The following is a 25,308-nucleotide window of genomic DNA, read 5'->3' on the forward strand; positions in this document are numbered from 1 at the left end:
TGAGTTTAGGTGGTTGACTTTATGATCCTTAGGTCTTGCCTACTTGAAATATGTGCTGTCTCTTACCAAGAACATACAGGTACAGGGAGCCCACCCATTGTTTACCACTGGTTGGCTTTCCTGGCACTCTCGTTTGTCTGCTTCTTAGTTGTGTCTCAGCTTGTCACTCTTGTGTTCGTCCTTCCCTTGGAGCATTACCTTTTTGTCATCACTTGAGGCACTTTTTACCGGCTGGCTTCTATGCTTCCACTGCTTGCTTTTCTGGCACTACTGTGTTTTTAGGTCGAGCGTGCAAGCGATTTGACCTGTAGTAAAGTCTTGTGGGCCTTTAACCACGCCCACCTCACACCCATCACTTTCACTCATTTGTGGGCTTGCCTTTCAAAAGTCCTTTGTAATCATTGGTAAATGCTTTACGTTTGTCCCACATTAGGGAGGTTTTGTTACCATCTTGCAGACTGACCCTTTTACATGGATACTTGCACGACTGCTGATATGTTTGACTGAGTGAACTTTTTCCTTTTGTGTCTCTCCTTCGCATTCATGCTCATGGCAGTCATGGCGCTTTGAATCGGCTCACTTATGTCAACTGTTTTACTTTTCATTTTCAATTTATGTGGCAAGAAAAGTCCAGTTAGGAATTTACAACACCAATAAGTCTAGCTCGAGCAAATGTGAGACCCATTGCATTGCAAATGTTTGTTTGTCTTTCGGGTTAAGCAACTCCATGATAGTACATGTTTTTAACCAGATTTCTACCTTGTGTACTTCTCTCCCCCTGCTCTCTCTTTTGCTCTTGGTCACCCATGTGCTCCTCACCATTCCCCACCATGTTGTGCTTGCTCGTGTACTCTCCCCATCACTTTATCGCCTGTGTGCGTCCCTCCACACGCTCCACATTGCTGCCTGGCCTGTTATTTCTCCCCTATCCTGTATTCCCCCTGTTGCCTGCTCCAGTACTTAATTTGTAAAGAAATAAATACCAGGGACCTTGTCAAAAGACCATGTTTGCTTGCACTACCCATTGCGCTACTAGTGACAATTCATTTTTTTTATACATTGAAAATTACTCATATCTGCCACCTAAGTAATTTTTATAGACTTGGGTGCCAGGTATTCGTCATTTTTAATGTATGTAGAACTGTTGTGTTCATCACAAAATTAAACAAACATCACCACCATGTGGTTGACTGCCATAACTCCCACTGTTGATCGTTAAGTGTTGGTACCCAGGACTGCTAACCACAGGCTCAAATTAAGCACAGGCCTGCTCACCAATGTACTCCGCACCTGCTCCATACTGTTACCTCATTCATTGCTTTACCTATCTCTGCCCGCATTTTCCATGATGCTTCTGCCCCTCTTGTGTTGCTTCCACCCTGTTTAGCGTCCACCCACTCCATGTTGCTTCCCCCACATGCATTTTTTCAAATAATGCTTTTTTATGTTTTTTTTTGTTACTGATCCAAGCCACATTGTTAACTAAACAGAGAAAAAGTGCTTGAATTATTTTGCTGCTGTATGCATGTGTGGTGCATGTGGTTACAAAATTACACGGACAGCCGCATGAAAGGCTTTTTTTGGTACCTTATTATTTATTCTTTAACCATGCGGCACCGCACTGCTGTGACCTATTGCCTTTTGCAAGCGCTTGTTCCAATTTCAGGCAGATTTTTGAGCAATGAATAGAATCATGTAGAGCTCTACTGCCAGTACCAATGGGTGTTTTCAAGATGATACCTCCTTTTTTTGTGTCGGAGACCTAAAGTGTGTGGTGGACAATATTCATGGTGGCAGATTACGTAGATCTCAGCAACTCTTGCTTGTGTTTTCTATGGAGTTTACTGCCTCCAAGGAACTTTATTTGTGAGGCAAGGCAGCATTCTGCAATCTTTTTTAGAATTAAAATTCTTGTCATGAGCTGGTAGCTGCTGAGATACGACAATTGTTAATTGTTAATTGAAAGTTTTTTTCCCTTCGTCAAATTTTTGTTTTGATATTTTTTAAATTCATCTTGTGGCAGGCCAGGTTTTGATGATTGTGAGGCAGAAAGGTCCCAGGTTTTGGAAAGATGTCTTAGCAAAGGAGGCTGAAAGAGATTTTGCCCTGTAATTTGGTGGTTAGTGCACAGACAGGGTCTTGTTTAGGACACTGATCTTGAGATTCTCATTGGCCTCTTGGGAGGCAAGGTGGGCTTTGGGGAAGGGGCTTGGCTATCCTCTTTTCTCGGTAGCCACTCTCACATGGATCGGGAGAAAGAGCTTTAGCCCAGTACTTAAATGAATACGCAGAGCTCGTCAGCAGGTGGCTGATCAGTTTTCCCTAGCGTGGTGTGGTAGTCAATTCACTGGGCTATGTGTTAAAGAAAGTAGTGTAGCGCAACAATGTGTCCCGCCTCCTGCTCTTTCTTCCCATCATGCACTTCACAAAGATAGCATGCCTCCTCTTTTTACTTCCCTCCTACCACACCCTCTCTGCCCCCCGTCTGTGCGTATTACACATGCATTGGAGGGATGGAAGGAGGTGAATGGGAATGTACAGTACTGTTCCCTACACTATACTATTATACTATACTACACTATAATATTATACTATACTATTATACAATACTATTATTCTATACTATTCTACACTCTAATATTATACTATACTATTATACTATACCATACTATACTATCATACTATAATATTTTACTATTATTCTATACTATACTATTATACTATACTACACTAGAATATTCTACTTTACTATTATTCTATACTACAATATTATTCTACACTGTACTAAAACTATTCTACTATACTATACTATTATACTATAATATTATACTATACTATGATTCTATACAACACTATTATACTATATTATCCTATTATACTGTACTATTATTCTAGTCTATACTATTGTACTATTATTCTATACTATACTATTACACTAAACTATACTACACTACATTATTCTATAATCCTCCTATACTATACTAATATACTATTAATCTATACTATTCCATTATTCTATACTATTGTGGTATTCTACTATACTATACTATTCTACTATACTATACTACACTATATTATACTATACTATTATACTATGCTACACTATACTATTATACTATACTATTATACTATGATTCTATACTACAATATTATACTATAGTATTATTCTATACTATACTATACTATTGTACTATACTATGCTATATTATTATACTATACATACTATGCCATACTATACTACTATACTATAAAATTATAATATCATATTGTACCATACTATATTGCTATACTATTAAACTATTATTCTATAGTATACTATATGATTATTCTATACTAGTTTACTGTACTATACTAGTATAGTATATAGTAGTATACCGTACTATTCTGTACTACACTATATTCCCTATACTATATTCAGTGCCTATAGCACATTGCCTACAAGGGGGAGGAATAGGATGTTGGCGAGTGACTGCACTTCCTAACATGCTGTGAGTGCGGGGGAAAGTAATCACAACTATTAAATAGCAAATGCTCATGAACGTCAATTCATCAAAAAGCCAGGGGTAAAGCAGATGACATCGCACGCCATTTTACCTTTACTTTCACTGACACACATGCTTATACACACACGCTCACTTAAACACGCTCTCACCCTCAAGAATGCACACAACAAACATTTAAAAGCACTATTTACCGGCCTCTGATGCCATGGAGAGTTATATTCCAACTAATTGTACTCCATTCTTTATTACACTAGTATTGAGTAATATAATATATTATTCAATTATAGTGAATAATATAATATAATTAACTTTTAGTGTAATAAGAAATTGCCATAAAACAAGAAACTGAAGTTCCAAACAACGAACGTAAGTACCAGTTGCTTCCTGTGTTCCTGACACTGATTTTTCCGCCTCTGAGGTCAGGGGTCGCAAAGGCAGTGCCAGGGGTCGCAAGGGACAAGCAGACCCCTAAATGACGTCCATGTAAGTGCTGTGAGATGTATTCACAAAGTCCTTTCCGTGTGTAACGCCGACTCATGCGCACAAAAGCCAGACTAATAGGTGGCCATGAACGTATAAATCCATCCACTCGTCGCAATATTGCCCACATTGGCGCAGAGTTGTGCATGAGGGCATCTGAGTGGGCGTTTCATGGAAGGATGCTGTGGAATGTTGAGGAACACCCACAAACCCTCGAGATGGAGGGCATTCACAGACTGTTCAACCCACTGCCATCCTGCACACGGTGCTGTCCTGATCACCTCGTCTTTGGGAAAGCACTTAAGACAACTTTGTTCTGATTTCGTTGTTGCCTCTGTCTTATGGTCGCGCGGAGATACACATCTAGTGATTCGTGCCTGTTTTAAATTAAACATAACAGGGTAAGGAGGATGTCTCGCTCCAGGTAGGGAAAGGGCGTAGAAGACCGTAAAAGACCCCCAGAATAGGTGGGGCTCAGTTAAAGGGGTTTCCACAAAGGAAGAAAAAAGTGCCATTATTTGAATGGATGTAATAGCATTTCAGCATGTGCAACTTAAAAAAATGTCTGCATGGACACAAGTGTGCGCTCTAAGAATTGCAAATATTCGGAACTCTGCGCCCATGCAAGCTCAAAGTGTGGCCTATGCATGTTTTAGCAAAGCCTTTTGAAGTGACCCTTTACCGCTGCCAAATGGAACTCCTAGAATTTCCGTGAACCCAGGTGCGCGCGCCTCTGTCTCTGTTCGAGGGGGGTTTACAGAAAGTACCAGCACCATATTTGAGGTGCAAGAACCATTAAACCATCCAAATTGAATTCCAATGATCCACTCCAGCCTACGCCTTTTTGGGGCCATTCACAGACGCTCCCGATGATTGTGTGACAAGACCTAAGCAGGTTGGCTCCAGGGAAAAAAATACGCCACCGGATGTGCTTGCGTCATTCTCGAAGTGGGCGGTGCGTGGATTTTTTTTGTCTCTTAAAAGTCAATAACGTGCTCACGACGCTCTCCCGTGTCCCACGTGCATGCTGGGAACGTGCACGACCTCTTCAGCCTAAACAGATTTCAGCTGGTTAAAGTAAACCACCGTTCTGGGAAAAACCATCTATGGTCTCAGTCTGCTGAGATGAGCACTAGCTATTTTTAACCGGTGCCTTCTTTTCCCTCCTAATTACAGAAGAAATAAACTAAGGTCTCTGAAAGGGCAGAGGTACAGAACTGTTATTCTTTGTGGGCCTGGAGTCACTTGTAAGGAGTGGACAAAGTTGTTTTTTTAAGTGCTGTAAACGGTTTGCAAACTTCCATGTTTTCGGCATTTGTGATGTTTGTAAAGCTTCCCGGCTAAATCACTGCACGATAGTTTTCATTCATTTACAAGATAATTTTCACTCTAAACAGAATATAGCATGTAAGCAAACTTTTATCCTACAAGTTTACCTATTGCAGAGTTTTTCTATGCATAGTTTCAAATAAATGACTTTTTTTCTATGCAAGCTTTTCTTTTCCGACCTAAAGATGCTGGAACGGTAAACAAAATTCACATATGACTCCATGAAGTTTGTAAGAAAAATCTTTGCAACTTATCACACCCCTGTCTGTATTCCAGCATCTCTTCTCACACAGCATCATGATGATTGCATCCCAGTTCAAGCCTTGAAAGTACAAGAAAGCAGGGTATTCTCCATGCTGGCCTATGCATCCTGGAATATGCTTGTTGTGGCCAGCGGCGGTGGCTGAAATCCCAAGGGGAGGGGTTGGGGGGAGGGATGGCGGGTTTTGAAAAAAATAAAATAAAAAAAAGTACCTTTCTAATGCCAGCTGCCTCGCTTTTCTTCCCTCTCGATGGTGTTGGTGTTCAAGCAGTCCCTGGGACACCGCACAGGCTCCCCCCATGCAATCCTGGTGCTGCTCTCATGCTAACCTAGCATGAGAGCAGTGCCAGGATTGACACTGCATGGGAGTCTGAGCAGTTTCTCCAACCTGTTTGGAGAAAACTAAGTGCGCATGTGTGTTTGGCCAGACTAAGACGGTTGGCCAAACACACTTGCGCAGTTAAGTGCACTCCCCTTCCCCTCCCCTGCCCCCCTCCCGTGACTCAGCCCGCCCCTCCCTGCACATGCTGCTGGGTTAGCCAGGGGGTGACGCTATTGCGAAGGAGCCACCCATGGTTGTGGTTGCACTCTGACAAACCAAGCTGGCTCTCTAGCCGCTGTGGTCCTTGGCTTTAACAGCCCTTCCTCTTTTTCTGGTCCCTTGGCCTTGTACTTGTATATTTCTTAGTCCAGTTGTTAAATCACAGTTGCAGTTTTAGCCCAAACTGTGATGTCCGATGCATTATGGAAATTGAAGTTATTCCTGTGGTAATACTCTCTCACAATTTGCTACAGTGCTCTGCTGACACATCTCTTTTTGTTTAGAGCTCACAAAGAAGTGTAGCAGTGTCAGTAAGCAGCTATATATTCCCAAAACATACTTCTTCAGAAACAAAAAAAATGAAGAAGCATGTGCCTTGTTAACATTAATGTAGGTTTCGTAGCGCAATAACATAGATATTCGGATTCACACTATTTCAGGTTTGGGAAGTCAGTGGAATACCTGGCTATTTGCTTTTTGTTATTCTTCTGAAATTCTTGTAGCTACACCAGCTTACTAATTGGCCCGCACCAAAAACCCTTTTTGGTAAATAGTCTGTTTAAAAAAATACTTAATATGACATCTATAAAAACCCACAACTTGACTTTTATGCTAGCTGGCACCTAACACAACCTAAAATGTACATTTACTTCTCTGTGACAAAATCGAGCCCACACCCACCCACACCAGGGATCAGTATTTGACCACGTGGTCACAGGTTTAAATACCAGAGGATCCACTCAGCCTTTCGTCCTTCTGAGGTCGATAAAATTAGCATTTCTGAGTTGGGTAAACATAAACATCTGTTTGTCCAGAGCCAAGATGTCCAAAGGGATGAACATGCCCTTTACTCATACACATGAGTTAAATTGAAATTCAGCCAACTAAACATGTTGGCCTTTTGCAGGCCATGTGCAAAACATCCTTTCAACATGACATTTGTAAATGTTACACCTTCTCAACAGCAAATTGGTGATTTTTGAGCGGGGCTATCTGCAAACTTTGGCCAAACTCACAGGTGTGTAGGTGATCACATAATCCTTGCAGGTAGAAATCACCTGGGACCCACCTGCATACAAAGATACCAGTATCTTTCAGATGGCATAAACCTTTATGTGATATTTTTTGCTTGTTCACTGCTGTTTCAATGCTATGCTCTGTAATTTCTCTGCATTCCTGTGCTGAGGATCTTGATGTACTATAACCAGCAGGGGCGGCTTCTCCTTAAGAGCGAAGGAGCATCGCACAAATAAATAAAATGGCATAATAATGCCATTTTATTTTGCAACCAGCTAACGCTCTGTACAGCGCGAGCATGATTGCACTGGGCAGGGATGAATCCTGCAATTGCAGGGTGACTGCTGCCCTTTTCAGTGCGCATTTTGAGTTGGCCAGGTCTATCTAGCTCCGGCAAGCCCGACGTGCACACTGTAGACCCAACAATCCCAGGGCTGTCACACAGTCGGGGGACCACTGGCATAGGCCCCCATCCTCAAAATGAGAGCTGGGTTAGCCTGCTCCTACCAATCCTGGTGCTGCTCTCATGCTGAAACAGCATGAGAGCAGTACCAGGATTGGTTGGATTTGCTTTCCTCTGAGCAAGAAGGAAGTCCTTCCATTTCTGTTTGTGGACGGCAGGGAGAAGTGCCGCACCAGGGGGAGCTGCAAATATGGTGAGTTTGGGGCCATTGCGCCCCACCATATCTTAGTCCTGCAGGCTGCCACCAATAGCAAGAACACCAAAAGAGGCTGGAGAGTTCCGTCAACGTCCAACGTTCATTGATTGTGGACAAAGAATGGATTACTGTATAATTGTCACATCCGTAAATTTATAACTACAGAATATAATTAAAGAAGAATATTTCTGTGAACATGTTTTTTCCATTAAAGTATTTTGTAAAAAAGGATGCAACCTCTAACCAGCATTAAATGGCATGCTTCATCTTTGGGGTTGCGTTTTCGTCAACATCAAAACTGGTATTAGACAGGCTCATCAGAGCTTTTAGAGTCTTTCATTATGTGTTTGATTGTTTTTGTCTGAATGATTGGTGGGTGACAGATTATATGGTTAGTGAGGACAAACTATTAAAATTCCCTTCAAAAAGGGCTGCAGCAATCACATTTATTGAAAAAACTATTCAAAACTTTCCGAAACAAGATTAGAAACGACATTGGGATACTGAAAACTGGGTCATATTAAGGTCCCTTCCTCAATAACAGCATTCGGTTGACACGTTTCAGGCCCCTGAGATGGTGACCTAAGCAGCAACGGGCTTTCTTTAGGTCCAACTATCCTATTTGTCTATATCAACTTAGGTTCCCTATGCCTAGTGAATCAAAAATACTGATGAACTGCAATATTGAATTCATGGTCTAGTCTATCACAAGAAGATGCTCTGTGACCATAAGGCGCCCCACTAGAGTGAGCACTGCAAACAACATACGTGGCACTCTGCAAAATGCTGGCACTCCCACAAATTCTAAGCTTCGGAAGGCATGGCATGAAGAACAACCCATACCCCATGCTATATGTTGTAGTTGCTGCAAGCCTATTCAAGTTTAAAAGTTAATCACCTGTCAATAGGACCAAATTGACTTTGACCATTCACAATGACTTGAAGGAACAACATGCTATGGTAGCTCGGTAGTGATGGAATGTACTTTGTTGCAGTCAATTCTATGACTTAACCAAGAATAAATGTGAGGAACTTTAAAGTCATTAGGCCACCCGGGGCCTCATTATGTTGGTATTTGTGATAACATGCTCACAAAACCCTAGTCTGGAGGTCATCATTAAAATATTTTAAGTGATTTGGAACCAGGTGATGTTGTGTGCTAGCAACTCTTGGTACCATCAGAGCCAGGCACCCATGTTTTTAGGTAAAATCTACCACATGAAAAGGAATGAGTCAGGGCTATTATAATGTTCCCAAACAGTATTCATGAAATAGCTATCACAAATTCCCATATAGTCGGGAATCCATCATAAGCATATCTATATATCATATCTATAAATCATATGTTTTTGTGATAGCACTGGTATCCCCCATCCAGGCCGGAGGGCCGTGTTGCCACTTGGTAATGTCACAGACTTGTCCATAGCTTTGTTCGTGGTGCTTCTTGTGCATCAACTTACCAGCGCCCTCTGGTCTCCCCTTATCCTGCCAGACCGATCAGGAACCTAAATAAATAAACAGATCTTAGGAATTACAGTTGATGTGATGTTTGAATCACGGAATTTCAAATCTGGTTCATCTTGCCCTGCTTCAAATATTCTCAGAGGACATCTCACCATGGCGTGTGATCATTCAAGGTACCCCATTACCTAAGTTATCCTACCAGCAGGAACCTTTTCCTCTCACCCCTGTGCCACAACACACCTATCAGTGCCTTCCATGTTCAGTTTTATTCTCCTTCTGGTTAATAGGAGACCTATTGCAAAAAATGAGGTTGGAATTTTCCTTTATTCTGAGACGTAGTAGTCCTAACAAGTGTAATTTTGTGGAATGTCCATCCCAGAAAGTTAGACAAATGACCTTGCCTCTTATGCAAACGCAGGTGTTACTGCACAGCTCCACCACCTGCCCAAGATGTCATTACTTGGGTGGCTGAATGTTTCAGATATGGATAGAGCTCTGTGGCACAACAAAATTTGAGCCCCCCCACCTGCAAAGTACAGGGAGGCGCCACCCTATGACCCAGTCAGAAGCTCTCAGACTAGGGTCGCAGCGCCAGCGGTGCTGAAGGGGCCCCTTGGAGCTCGTATCCCTCTTGCCCCCACACACCGGGGTGGGCTGCGGGGACTGATGTTACTCCACTGCTACCCTCTAAAGCCACACTCTTCTGCGGGTGGTGATAATGCAGGAATCTATACTGGTGTTACACCATTGCCCTGGTTTCAATACTGCTATAATGTTCCTGCGTATACTGCCAAGCTATTAGACGAGCTATCAATCAATCAATCAATATTTGTAAAGCTCGGCTGCTCACCCATGAGGGTCTCAAGGCGCTGGGGGGGGGGGGGGATGTCTAAATCAGGCTCCTACATCCCTCAGGATGTTGTTTATCAAGCCCAAGTGGTACCTAGAAGTTTTGATATGTTCTTTGGTTTCTCTGCCCAAGTTCATATTGATGACCTCAAACTGCATCCCTTTGGTGGCCCACCAAGACACGAGAGAAGAGCACACAAGCAGTTGCCCTTGATCATCGGTACCTAGGCTTGTGCCATTTCCAGACATCTGGCTCTTGTAGCTTCTCTCTTATGCGTTCCTTGATTTCATTTATTGCCACTTCTGCTCGTCAAGTAATAATGCCATTTTTGTGTTCAGTTGTTCACTAGTGTTGGAGTCCATTCCTGCTACTTTTTCTGTGGAGCTTGGTTATATTTGAAGTAGATCCTGCTCCAGCCTTTCCAAAGGATATGATATTGCAAAGTCAACACAAAACTCAAACTTTTAAGAGTAGAAAATATGACTTTATCTACAGATTTATATTAAATTCTAGGTTCAATATGAAGACCGTGTACGCTGCTCAACACACACCACCAATACTTAATCTAAATATAATCAATCTGTAATAGATGGTGGTAATGTAAAAAAAATATATATGCATAGATGCATAGAAGGTTGAGACCAGGTCTGCTTATGCAAAATTTAGTAGAGGGTTTAATTGGCGGGATCTGAGCGATGGCAAGGTCGTTATTACCTTAGAGTATGATCATTCATTTGTGAAACAAAACTGCTATATCTTTTGTAAGTGATTCTTAGTAACAGAAAGGAGGCACACTCTGTGGTAAAAATCGAAATAAATGAATACATTTACTGATGTCATTCACTGTATTTTCCTCTAGGCCAGTGGTCTTCAAACTTTTTCATGCCGTGCCCCCCAGTTGAAAAATGAAAATCATTGGGCCCCACCTCATAATTTTTCACAATTATTTTATAAAGGTGGCAATGCTTAAATATGTCTAGACGTATTTAAACATTGCAATTAAGTACTGTTACCATTTTAAAAGTGCAATAACATGTTTCTGCTTTACAAAAAAAACACTTATCTGTGCAATGCTTCTTTTGGCCGGAGCCTGGCGCCCCCCTGGGATCACTTGAGGCCACCCTAGAGGGGCCGGCCCCCCAGTTTGAAGACCTCTGCTCTAGCCAGCAAGCAGCATTAGCTGGTTTTAGGCAACACCTGTAGATGCAAGTATATAACAGAGACATAGAGTGGGCTTTAGGTCAGCCCCTTGCTCATGATTAGATGGCCTTGTTACCTTGTCTGCTCCCGATTCAATGGCTTTCTTTCCCATTCCCGTGCTTGTCCACCCAGGAGCTGTTTGGTCTTGCACTGTTTTGATTGGATATGTTGCATCCTTCCATTGTATAGTTGAGGGGACTCTTTTTTTATATTGTGTATTGAGGCGGCCCTGGGAGTTCATCTTGTGCCCTCCTTTCACTCTCCTCTCTGCTCCCCATCCTGCTCTTTGTGTTAGTTTTCTGTTTAATATTATTTTTGTGCTATAAGGGCTTCCTTTTTAGGGGCGAGCGCAAAGTGCTCCGTCCCTATTCTAATCTCTCTTTAGGGGGATTTTTACCACGCCCAGGTTACGTCAGTCACTTTCATTGGTTCTTGGGCTTGCCTTTGTAAAATCCGCTTGTTTTCATTCGTGAAAGGCATGCATACCTCATGCCTTTTACGGTGTTTAGCCCTCCTCAAGAGCACAGGTAAACTACTGGAAACATACGAGGCTCCATGGTTTCCGAATGGTTTCTGGACTACTTTTTTCTCTGTATTTCGCAGCGCGATCGCGCTGTGTGTTTTTTTTCTTCATTTAATGTGGCAAGAAAAGTCCGGATAGCTCTGACTCGACGTAATGCGAGACCCGTTGCATTGCAAATGCTTGTTTCTTTCTCCATCCTCCAATACTCTCTACCCTGCTGCCAGTTCGACTCCCCATGTCACATTTTTTAAAATGTATTTGTTTCTTTTTTTATGAGGGCTTGAATGCTGCAAAGTCCTGCCACTTCCTTTTTCACAGTTTATGTACACATCTGTTTTTTTAACATTTTCATTTACTGTTCTTAAATGGCTCTCTGCCATAATAGAAAGTAAATTAAAAATGGTTGCCATGCGTTATGATGCATGTGCACATGTCACAACGCATGCATGCACATACGTCACAACCCATATGTACTCATACATCACAACACATACATTTGCATCAGCGTCCATCTTGGGTTTACGTTAGAAGAAAACCTATTTCAAGATGGCCGACCATGCACACACCTGCACCTTTGTATTCCCATGCCAGTGCCAAGAAAGCCTTTTTAGGTCAAGGCCTATTGGCTTTGCTAATGCCAGAACTTGTCAATTTAATTTATTGATTTCACCCTCATTTGTTGATAGCGTTATTTTTGCGCCCACGTTTTTCACTACATACTTCCTTCTCCATGCTATAGAAAGGGCTCCATTCTCAGAGGACAGTCAGATCTGGGTGTAAATCGATCAGGCTGTGCAGTATGATGGGAATGTCAGGGTCTTCCTGGCACTCTTTTTGCAAGATTATGGGCATGTCTTCCAATAACTGAGGTGAGCAAAGTGTGAGACAGTAGGGGAATATGAAAGACGTCTCAATATTCTATTGGTTTGAATTGAGAGAGGGTATTTTGTAGGAAAAATTATAAATTAGATAACATTTTCAAATGAAACATATAAAAGTTGCTTTCAAGGGCCCCACTGGCAGGGGCGTCGCTTGGTCAGTTTGATTGGGGGGGTGTTAGCTTCAGATTTTTCCGACAATCGTGCTGGCACATGATGTTAAAATGCATTATACAACAAGCAGGGCGCATGAGAGGGGCTTAAGAGGCAGGAATGCGGATTGGTAGGTGCACTAAGCCAGAGAAAGCGCATTATTTAGTGAAATAACCAACTTTAGTATTTCCAAACAGAGAGAGAGTGTGTATGCATTTTTGTCTGTATGTAAAAAGTCCTGGTGACTTCCGAAAGACACCTCACCATAACGGACTTAAAGCACCTACACCCAACTATTTATCACAAAATATATTTAGTAGCTAACACTCCACCCCCAGAAGCTACGCCCCTGCCCACCGGACTGTTTTATGCAGTTTCCAGTGTGTAGTGGGTAGTCCTGGCTTGCCAAACCTGCCAACCAGGAATCAGCTATATTAAGGGGAGGAATGCTGAATGTACACATTATATTTGACAACCTTCATGATTGTCTATTGAAAACTTTGCGAATGGTGTATAATTTCTTTTTTTACCTTTGCCACATTTGCAAAAAACATGAGTTTTGCAACAATTTCTCACATGCAATCATACTCAACACCAACAAAAGTCTTCTGCCTCATTCATTCCTTTGCAAAACACAAGGTTTGTGTGTAGAAAAGTCCAACAAAAAATAAACTGGCAAAGGAATGTTGTGTACGCATTTGTCACTATGAAGAGAATTTCTTAACACTAGATAGACCCGCAAAGAAAAACACTAGATTGATACTTTTAAGTTGGGTTCGGTTAGAGATTAAAGTACTTGCAGAGAGGCGAAAATCATCCCACAGTTATGTTGCAAAGGACAGAAAGGTAAACAAGAAAACTTAACAAATGTTTGCTGGTGGGAAAGGTGTGCCCTGGAGCTACACCCATCAGATCTGAGGTGTGCCCCTGTAAGTGTCCATTGTACCGCAGAGGCCGGTTGGCACGGCCAGGATTATTAATATCCCATGGTGGTACCCGAAAAGGCGACTGGCATTGTAAACATGTGTCTCAGGGGGACACGATGCTATGTATACCTATCCCCCAAGGAACACGACCAACGCACACCACACATGAGCACACAGGCTTCCCCGCAATGGTGCTGATGGCAATATAATGCATTCTCTGTGCATGGGCTTAGAAGGACAGTACAACTTAAGAGGGTCTGAAATGGATAGTTTGTAGGTTTTGCTGCATCTGGCTTACAGCTGTACCACCCTACTATTTTGGAATGTACACTTGATATTAAAGACGTGCAGTACTACAAACAGACAAGGGGAATTAATCAGTACAGGGCAGTGGGTGGGATAAAACAGCGTGCACAATCCAGACACATCCAGGTACTAGGAAGACTTCCTTCATTGGTTCCTCTTGGAAAGTGGACATCAGCCTCTTTTGTAAGTGTGCATTTCTTTGGAATGTGAGATGAGCCACAGCGGCACCGGTGACTAGGCGGATCTACCATCTAACATGCTTCCATCACTTAGTGGAGAGCCTGGTGGGACCGCCTCGTGATGAGGTTGCTGCTTACGCCTCTGATCCGCGGGGAGTTTTCAGGAGTAACTAGGAGAGGCAGCACTGGGATTATTATGATCACTCTGTGTGGCTGTTTAGTCTTATAATGACATTATTTTCTCAGTGTTTAGCAGCCCGGATACATTTACTGTATAATGTCCTCTGTATCTAGCCACTAAAGACTTACATGTCTCATTTTGACCTTGTTGTAGCCAAAAGTGCTTCGGGTGAAGCTCACCACTTACAGCGCAAATGCAGTAGGAGCTGCTTTTATAGTCTTGCGAGCAGTAAAATGTTTCTGCTTATAGGATAGATGACAAACCCAGGGCGGAGCAGCTACAGGAAAGCTAACCTGACTGAGCAAAAACCATCAACCTCAGTTCACCAAAATGCCATGGGTATAGGAAGTGACAACACTAACTCTTTCTCCTCGATGACATCACAGAGTAGGCCCATTGTTACAACTTTAGCCCATCCACAGCAGCGCTTAATTTGAACCAGTGCTTGTCAGTGCTCGGCACCAACACTTAATTCTCAACACCAGCACTTATTATAGTCTGCCACATGGTGGCACTATTTGTCTGTTTGTAAGGTGAACACATCAACAATGTTTAATAATTCAATATACATTAAAAATTGGTAATACCAGCCGTCTAGGGCATTTCTTATAGCTTTGAAAGGCCTGAAATAGTCCGAATGGTCACCCTTGTAGGAGGATCGTGATGGTTAGTAGTTGTGCTGGTTATGGCATTGGCAGTGCTTGCAGGCGCCCTGGATGCTGCAAGCTGCAGAGGCCCTCTGAGAAAGCACCGGGCAGTTAACTTTTTTAATTTTTTTTACAAATAAAGCAATAAAGCACTGACCCCGAGACTCTCAGTTGCCGTTTAGGGTGTAGGAGAAGGGCACAGAGTGTAAATCACAGTAGGTAATTAGGGCTCCTACATAAGGTTACCATGCCCCCTGCATTGTAGTGCCATCAATACCAGTGCGGGGAAGCCTGTGTACTCATGTGTGCTGTGCTGTTTTACTGACTGACTGTTCACTCTTAATGAGTTCACTCATATAGCGCACACAACAAAACGAAGTGCATATACGCGCTGCTTGGGTGGCGATGATCTGTGCCCACGTTTACTCAGTTTCATTAAGTGGGGAGGCCGGGATGCACACAACCACATGTTGCTGAGATTTTCTGCTTAGATCTTCTACCACATCTCCTCGCTGCCCCCCTCTCCTCATATTCCTCTGCCTGGGGAGGTGGAAAGGATGAACAGATTGGTGTGCATGGTGGAGCGGAAGGGGCCAGGTCTGTAAACATTCTGTCAGACACAGCATTCAGCCGTGCCACGCCTCCTCAACCTCTATTTATTGTTCCCTGATAGTGGCCATCAGGGCTGGCTTTAGGGCGGTGAGACCAGTGAGCTGCCCTGGGCGCTAACCTAGAAGGGTGGGGGCAATGACCTCAGGGGGATACTCACCCTAGGAAGGTAGCTACCCTCAGGTTGGGGGGTGCTGTGTTTAGCAATAACCTCAGATTAAAAAACGCCTGTGCAGAGTTCCTTGTGCATTCCGCTTTCAGGCAGCAATAAAAATGTAAAGATAACTCTTGTGATTAATTTTCCTGCTAGAGAAAGAGATCGCAATTTTGTCTAGTAGCAGTTTTGGTTCACCATGAAGTAGCGCAGAGGGTTAATATGCCTGCTGCTAAGAACAGATCTGTATTTTATGTGGATAGCTGAGTGGAGTAGTACATCCAGCCTTTGCCAGCGCTTTAAAACAAATGAAATGAATGTGAGAGAGGGGCTATGGAGAGATGAGGGGAACTTTTGCTGGGTGATACTGAGGAAATCCGAGGAGAAGGTTAATGGGGGGTGGAGGGGTCGTGGGGCAAAGCAGATTGTTGCACCAGACTCCACCAACACTAAAGCCAGCCCTGATAAATAGAAGCTGGGGCCCTGTCAAAAATGATTTCTCTTCACAACTTTTTGAAGCATAGCTGTTTCTTGAGCGAAATAATCAGCAAATGTGTTCTTAAATTCTTCATTTACCCTTTCCAAGTATCCTTTTAATGGGATACAACTGCACACTGGACCAGGGTTAGTTCATCATGGAAAAACTTGGTACAGGTCATGTTTGCACCTGTTTTTTAGGTTTGGCTTGACAGCACTGCTGTCTGTTTACCTATTGTTACCAATTCTTTAAAATAGTGATACATTACGAATCAAATGGGTTTTAACTCTAACCAACCAGAAATGTTTTCTGTCACCTCATGGCATTGGCTTTTTAGTGTATAATTTTGCTTCCTACAGAATGCTTGCATTGCCATGGATTATGAAATGTTTTACATGCCTAAAGTTCATTGTTTTCACTGGAGCATCTTTTTATTATTATTTTAGTCAGGACACAAAACACAAGCCAGAATTATTGACTTTGCCAATGCTTTTAATACTTGCACCTGTTGCTGTCACCAAATTGTTCTTGCTTTGTTTTTCCACCACATTTCACCCCCGACTCCAGGTGTAAATTGGGAGGTAAAACAGTGCAAATGAAGCATAATAAAAATGCAAAAAGAGTTTGCTCCCTTTCGTACATAAAACTGTAGATTAATTTGTAAATTCCTACAGAAACTCAAATTGTATCATGGGGCTTTACTGACCGATTTATCTAGAAATGATGAGTGAATGGTCCAGGATTCGGGTGTCCATGATTTGCCTTATCATTCAGGATTACTTTCTCGTCTTGCGAGCAGCTGTGCCAGAGACGAGCCATAGTTAGTAGCCGCTATACCTGGCATCCATTCCAAAAATGTTTCCTTAGTAGATTATTTGGGGGGTAGAAATCAGATCCCCCCATCTGTGATGAAGTAAATTACAAAGAGTTACTTGTTAGTCGCCTAAACTGAGGACCTGATTACGACCTTGGCGGATGGGATACTCAGTCACAAACGTGACGGATATCCCGCCCACAGTACTACAGGTTCCATTATATCCTATGAAACTTGTAAAACGTCGGGTGGGATATCCGTCACGTCCGTGGCGGAGGATCCCATCCACCAAGGTTTTAATCAGGCCCTGAGTCTTGAACACTTACCTTTTGTGCGTAGGTGCGGTTTGGGCGTTCCTGTCTCAGGACGGTGGAACATAACGGGTGGTGCCACAATAATAATATAATACCACATTAATAATAATAATCATAGTATCAAATATGTTGTCCTTCTCATATAAATCATTGAATAATGATGTCTAGAGGGATATGGGGTTTCAGGTTATTAGGTGACTCAGTGCTCATGTTTTGGGTTTCTGTTTGACAGCCTAGTGCATTGGTTCTTAACCTGTGGTCTAAGGACCCCTGGGCTCCGTGAGGCCTACTCAGGGGGTTCCCAACTGTTTTATAAGGCTAAATGATATTAAGATGACTAAAATTAATAAAGTATATACAAATCAAGAAGCAAAATTGAAAATGTTTATGTATTTGAGCATTTGTAATGGTGTATACTTGTTTTTGAACTTTTGTGTATTGTTTTGAGGGTCAAATCATAAAAATTGCTCCAGTAATGAGTCAGTGTGGGAACCCTGAACTACAGAAATGATTCAGAGGGGGGCCGAAGAAGTCAAAAGGTTAAGAACCACTGGCCTAGTGCATTCTTGGAGATTTCATCCTAATTAACTTCAGTTGACAGAATTGGACTAAAATACCTGAGAACAATGAGAAAAGCACATATCTCAACCATTATGATTAACTTAAATCAGCTATCACATGCTCGAGCAGTACGGGTGCTCTAGTAATCGAGCAGGTAATCTGATTTAAGTTTTTCAATTTCGCTACTGAACATTGAGGCTAAGAGTATCGAGACACAAGAAAATTGATGCCAAAATATTAAATAACAAATTATGGAAAGATAAGTGCACATAGAGAAAGTATAGCTTTACTTTTCTTAACTTCACATCTGCGTACCTTGAAGATATATATATATTGTCCAAGAACATATGCAGACTTATGTATAGAAAGTCTGTTGATATTTTGGATTCAGTATTTTGTGCTTGATATATGTATACCACAGTAGGGTGGTGTCAATATTCAGGGACATACCTCGTTTGTATGAGTTGAAGTATCGCACACGCGTGTCTTGAATGCATACAACATTTGAGTCTCAGTTAGTTGGAGTAACATAAGATGTGAGCGTGGGCTTAGAATCAGGCATGCAGCAGGACCCACAACCACCGCCCTCGACCTGGGGCCAGTTTGGACGTGAACAACAATTAACATTTTGAACCAGTTTTCTATTCACACAGCATTGGCTGTTTGTTCCAATTCAGTTCAAGGTCACCGGTGGCCAAGAGGAACCCAAAGAACACATTTGAATACAACCAGTGCTTAATTTGTGCTTGTTGTTTCCGGTGCTAAGCACCAGCACTTACATTTGAGGGCCGGGGCTTATCCTTCTGCCTCAAGCATTTGCTGCGAGCAAAAGACTCACATGGGAAAGACGGAGGAAGGGAAAAACGAAAAGGCATCACAAAGGGAGAAAGTCGAAAGCTGCTAGAGTGAGCTGAAGGGGCAGGGAGTGGCTTTAAATGGATTGTAGAGGCCCGAGATGGCTTCAGGATTACGGCGCCTCAGTATTCCTTGCTCGCACATTTAATTGTAGCAGCCGCATGTTTAAGAGGAGGGCTTTGGGCACCGGCACCTTTTTATTTACAAATTAAGCACTGAATAAAACACTGCACATTCCCTTGTCCTGAATACTTAAGTTTACATTATGTGGCTTCTAAGAGATGGTACTTGATCACAAACATTTGTCACTCTTCTAGCTGAGCCCTTTGGGGGTGAGCCAAGTGACAGGCACCAGTGTAAAAAATAGTTCCTTTTTAAAGTTGAGGCTGATTCAGTCGTTTTAATTGTAGAAAGTATGGTGAGGATACAAACAGATACACATTCATTTTACACTCACGTGCATGTGTGGCCAAAACAACTTCTATTTGTTAATGGTCTCTTTATTAATTGTCACTTTTAAACAACACGTGTCTTGAACAAAACTTTATATAATGTATAAATATATTAAAGAATATTGCAACGTTATAGACCATTCAGCCACGTTTTTGCGAAACAAATATCTCAGACTACCTCTCACAAACACACGCTCCCCATTCAAGTATTTTTGGTCATTTGCTTCACTCACTCATTCAGTAATACTCGGATTTATGGAACCTCTGTAATATCAGTGAGCTGCTGGCCCTGGGTACCAAACCCAGTGAGAGCAGAGTTCCAGCAGCATTGGATGATACGGTGGCTGTGAAGGGCCTTTCCTACTCCTTCCCTGGCCCAGGGTCCCTGACTTGACTGTCATTTATTTAAAGGTTCGAGCAGACCCGCTCTTTCACCAAAATCATGAAGCTGGCAAAACGTGCTTCACGTGCAGTCAGACCAATACTGTGTCACAGGAAGTGACGTACAACGACCTGTCACCCAGATAAAGGGTCATCGTCAATTTCTTATAACAATCTTTTCTGAAAACTCAGGCTGAAGAATGTTAACAAACTGCCCTAGATAACAGGCTCACACAAGGAGTTGTGACACCTAGTACAAGGTAATTAGATGACTTCATGTCGCCAGGGATGCAGCTGCGACCCCTGGCTTGCCCCTTGCGACCCCTGGCACTGCCTTTGGGACCCATAGCCTCAGAGGTGGCAAAATCAGTGCCAGGAATACTAGGGCAGCTTGTCCTTATGGACGCTGGTTGCGGCTCCACTTTGTTGGTTGTCTGTCAACTTTTTATTACAGCAATAGTGAATAATGTTCAATCATTCACTATTAGTGTTCTAAAGAACGGACGACATTCAGCTGGAACATGACCCTCCCTAGCAGTTAAGTATGAGTACTTGCAGGTGTGAGTGTGTTTAAGTGAGCGAGAGTGTGTGTATGTGTGAATGTGTGTGTGTATGGGTAAGCACGCATGCGTGTGTGAACGAAAGAAAAGGATAGATGGTATGTGACGTCACTACCGCTACACCTGGCACGTTGGTGAGTTGACGTTCAATGGATGCGGTGCTCATGCTCGCTGAGTTCTACTGCGATAGGAGTGTCCCTTCCCCAACCTTGGATTCTAATAAGCTTAAGTAATGGACTGTATCGTCGTGTGCTGATCCACGTGCTAAATAAACTCCTCATGGTACCCTCAAATGGTGAGATTTCTCTTGAAGAGGAGAGTGAGAAAGCGATTAATGGGGCGAACTCCTACACTCCAGTGTACATGACTTAGGAAGCAGGTTTTAATGAAAAAGAATGACAGATTCAAAGGTTAGGCCAGTAAATATTTATTAAACAAGCATTGGTAAATGCATTAGGTTTCGCCTATGTAATTAATATTTATTTTTTGTTGTAAGATTTAGCTTGGTGAGTAGTTGTGCAATATACGTTGCTGAAACTATAAAAGTGTTATGAGTTGTTTATTGAGAAAGCCATTATATTGTGCAGTAGCTGGCGGCAATATAATGGAGGCTGTGTTAATTAAAGCTACCACTATTGCTTGGCCCATTTCTTCATGTGTGGTATAATGCAGAACTTAGCAAAGTGCGATCCCAGAGCTGTCAAATGCGAAGGGATGAGGATGTGCTTCTCACAGTTACAGCAATACTCAGCAAATAGCCTTCACTAAGCAGGATGCAAATGGACTTATTTAGGGCCAGGTGGTAATGACAGAAATTAGTGGTAATTGTAATACAGCAAATTTCTGACTTCTAGTGCTGTCACATAGCTCATGTTATTTATTAAATCTCAATATAGATAAGTCTGATAGGGTTGGAAATGCCGGGAAGTCAAAAAAGAGCTTACCCAGATAATAGGCCCAAAAGTAGTCCAAATGGATGTCTGTTAACTTGAAGTTTAGGTTTTGCCACGTAGCCCCAGTGGTCATGGAAGGCCCTTGACAGACAGCACTGGGCGATGCAGACCTGACTGCACGTTCAGGTGCACATCACAGAGGGCAGCAGTGGGAAACTCTTGCAGACTTGCTCTCGCAAACATGCCTGCACAATTTGCTCCTCAAAAGACAGAGTTTTTGGATGGAAAGGGCACTAGAGTCCACACCCAATTAATCACTGGGGCAAGTGGGCCTTACATTTGTGTCACTTAAAACCAAGAAGGGAGGAGTATTTATAGATGAACCTCTGTTCTTTAGAGACTGGATTGACAGCATCAACTCACTTCTTTTCAGCTATCACATTATCCAACGTAAACACGCTACTTGAAGAGGACCTAAAATGGAAATGTTTCTGTCCAGTCTCCTTTACAGGCATTAGTAACTGATAGTCCCACAACCGTGCAGGCCCCTGCAAGTCTCAAAACAGGGCACTATCGCACATGAGACTTGTAATACGAGCTCACCTAAAATTGCATCAATATCAGGTCTGAAACCCAGCACCGGCCTCGCAACAAAAGGGGGGGCACTAGATTGGGTGCCTGCTTCAGTCCCTGGGGGATTGGTGAGTACGAGTTGCCCCAGGGGGACTGGTGAGTGCCAAAACCAAAGCAGATGAACACGGTACTTGGACATCGGGATGCCGATAACAGCAAACAAACAAGGAACAAGCATTGGTAAATGGAAGAAAATAGTGTGACAGCCAAAAGGAACAGAGGAAAAGTAAGTGACAAGCACAGGAACCAATGAAAGCAAGGAGTGCAAGGGGGTGGGATCTAAGTCCCTTTTAAGATTTACATTAAGTACAATAGATTTCATAAGCACAGCACAAGCACTGTGCAGGCAAAACCTAAAAAGGGAGGTTTTTCCTATTTTAAAACTGCAGCAGCAAGGTTTAAATGGTAAGTCTGGAGTCAGGTTTGCCTTGTAACACTACTGATTGCTAGTAGTGCTGTAGTCCATTGTTATCATTTAACTTTACATTCTATGGGTGTACTTTGGACACAATATACTATGGCCCTGTAGTAAATTTAAATAAGCCAAATAAGCTTTTAGCCAATTTCAGCATGTTCTAGGGGTCAGAGCGCCTGCACAGTGGCCTGGTAAGCAGTGTCCCAGTGCACAGAACAAAGAAAAGGGGTACTTTTTAACAGGAACTTAATTAGTTTTTCATTCCAATGTTTGCATGTGTCCCCAGTAGTAACACTTGCTGCACAATGTGCAGCTCTTATGTGAATAATTGGTAAAGCGGACAACTACAACAAAAATTGACGTTCACAGCTTCAACCTTATATTAACTCTACACATTTACCCGAAATACGCTCAAATCTTTTGATGACTGGTCTGTATACAATTGTCTGTATAATAGAAAATGGCAATCGTCATTCGTGTGAATATCCTAATCATTTACAGTGACAAAGTAACAAACAAACCCTTGCTTGTAGCGAATAACTAGCTAACACTACATTAAAAGTTGTTAGTTTGCAGCATAGTTATTTAAGGTCCGGCTTTTGTCACATTGTAAATACAGTTAAGATAATGGCGGATTTTTGTAACAATAGCCATGCTAAATCCTACAATGTCTGGTTAATGTCACATGTTAATTTTGATAATGTTGATAATGATTAACTCAATTACCACCACCAGGTGAAGAAATAGGAATGGCAACTCTCTCCCTGATTTTTTGTATTCCACAATAAGTATTCAACATCATTGTGGTTCGGTGCTTGGATTTCATGTGTATAATAAGTGTCCAATCAGGCAATGATATTCTGTACTGTAGCCGCCCACTTCAAGAGTTGATTGGCCCACGCACTTTTAGAACTATGTCCTGGCTTCCGAAGATCAACGGGTTACTTTGTGCAGCAGTTCGTGAAGAAGGTACACAATGAAAGTAAAGTCCTCTAACCAAGTGCCAATAGATGTACCCGGTAGCAACTCGCAAAATGTACTCTTTGGGCCAGATGTAGCAAGCCGTTTGCATGTCGCAAACTGCGAAAATCACAGTTTGCGCCATGCAAATGGTCTCACGCCATGCTCATTCCCAAATTGCGAGTCGGTACCGACTCGCAATTTGGGAATGCGACTCGCAAATAGGAAGGGGTGTTCCCTTCCTATTTGCGACTCGCATCGCAATTCAGAGTTGCTTTGTGACCGCGAATGCGGTCGCAAACCAACTCGCAGTTACCACTAGTGTCACACTGGTGGTAACTCATTCGCAAAAGGGAAGGGGTCCCCATGGGACCCCTTCCCCTTTGTGAATGTCGACAAAAATATTTTTTCAGAGCAGGCAGTGGTCCTATGGACCACTGCCTACTCTGAAAAAAACGAAACCAAATGGTTTCGGTATTTTTTTCATTTTGCAACTCGTTTTCCTTTAAGGAAAATGGGCTGCAAAATGAAAAAAAAATAACTGCTTTATTTAAAAAGCAGTCACAGACATGGAGGTCTGCTGACTACAGCAGGCCACCATCCCTGTGAGTGCAGGGACTCGCTATGGGGTCGCAAAATGCGACCCACCTCATGAATATTGATGAGGTGGGTCTTTGCGACCCGATAGCGAGTCGCAGACGGTGTCTGAGACACCGTTCTGCATCCGAAATTGCGAGTCGGACTGACTCGCAATTTCTGAGTCGCAATCTCGGACTTTCCTACATGTGGCCCTAAATGACGACGATTGGGCAAGTTAGCCTGCACTATTAAAGTTATGTTTAAAGTCACAGTGTGTGAATTAACATAAAACGTTTTTTCATGGAGACCGTGTGTTTAAAACAGTACCAGCTGTGGTATTTTAGTCAGCTAATGCTTAACCTTATCACAGCAGGCAAATACTTTAATAAGACTGCATTTGCTTGTTAAAGACGTAATTGTTCTGTTAATGATCCTTTACGATGTAGTTTGGAACGACTTCCCATTTGCATTTGTAACCGAATTAATATCCAGGTGCATATGTTAATATACCCTATCTTCATCCCCGTATTACCCGGGTTGTGTGTCTCTCTTTATTATCCGCACCAGCCCCCAGTTCCTGTAGTTAAATAACAGATTTTTTGTTAACTATCAAGGCACTAATAAAATGTCATTACTTGACAAAGTATATTCTTGTGGTCACCAAACTGTACGCAAATGTGTGTTATCTTGACAAGCAAGAAATAATGGAAAAAAGGAACGAAGGATGGAATGAAGGTAGAAACCAAAGTGGATGAATACAGTACTTGAGCCTTGTGATGCCGATAACGCAAACACACGAGGAACAAGCATTGGTAAAAATGGAAGAAAATAGTGTGACAGCCAATAGAAATGGATGAAAAGTAAGTGGCAAGCACAGGAACCTATGAAAGCAAAGAAAGCAAGGGAGGTGGGTTCTAAGCCCCTTTTAAGATTTATGTTAAATACAATAGATTACACAAGCACAGCACAAGCGCTGTGCATGCAAAACCTAAAAAAGGGAGTAAAATCAATAACGGGAAAGTTTTGTTTCAAATGGTTAAAAAAAAATAGTTACGTTTTTAAAAGCCAAGGTAAAAAGACTTTGGTGGTAAGAATTTCCAAATCCTTTACTTTGAGTTTGAAGGGTCTTGATGGAAACATTAGTACATGCAGTAGCAGTGCACATAGAATTTACACAGTCACGCTGGGCCATCCTGTTAAAACACATCATATGAGAAGCACGACATGAGTGGGGCTTGAGGGGCAGCTGAAAGAGAGAGGTCTGCAGATTGTTAAGGGTACTTAAAATGCAATATTTTTCAAACTAACCAACTTTTTTAAGTTCTTTAAAATAGACGAAAGTGTGTTTTTGTCAGTGTGGGCATGTAAAAACCCCAGGTGAAATCCGACAGACACTTAACATTACTAGCCGTGCCAAGTGTCACGCATCTCGCGATAGAATACACATTTTCGGTCATTTTCCCGCATTACTTGAGATTGTCACGCAAAAGAACCGTCTCCAGAAGTGCAGTAAAAGCATGTAGTTCCAGTTTCTCACTTTGTTAGAAGCTCT

General features: G+C 42.3%; 1 protein-coding gene across 1 annotated transcript in view; it reads left to right on the forward strand.

The window, feature by feature from the left end:
• ADCY3 (adenylate cyclase 3) overlaps positions 1-25,308 on the forward strand; it is a 343,040-nt gene that overhangs the window by 152,248 nt on the left and 165,484 nt on the right. The window lies entirely within an intron of this gene.

The sequence above is a fragment of the Pleurodeles waltl genome, chromosome 5, assembly GCF_031143425.1.
Source record: "Pleurodeles waltl isolate 20211129_DDA chromosome 5, aPleWal1.hap1.20221129, whole genome shotgun sequence".
NCBI lineage: Eukaryota > Metazoa > Chordata > Amphibia > Caudata > Salamandridae > Pleurodeles > Pleurodeles waltl.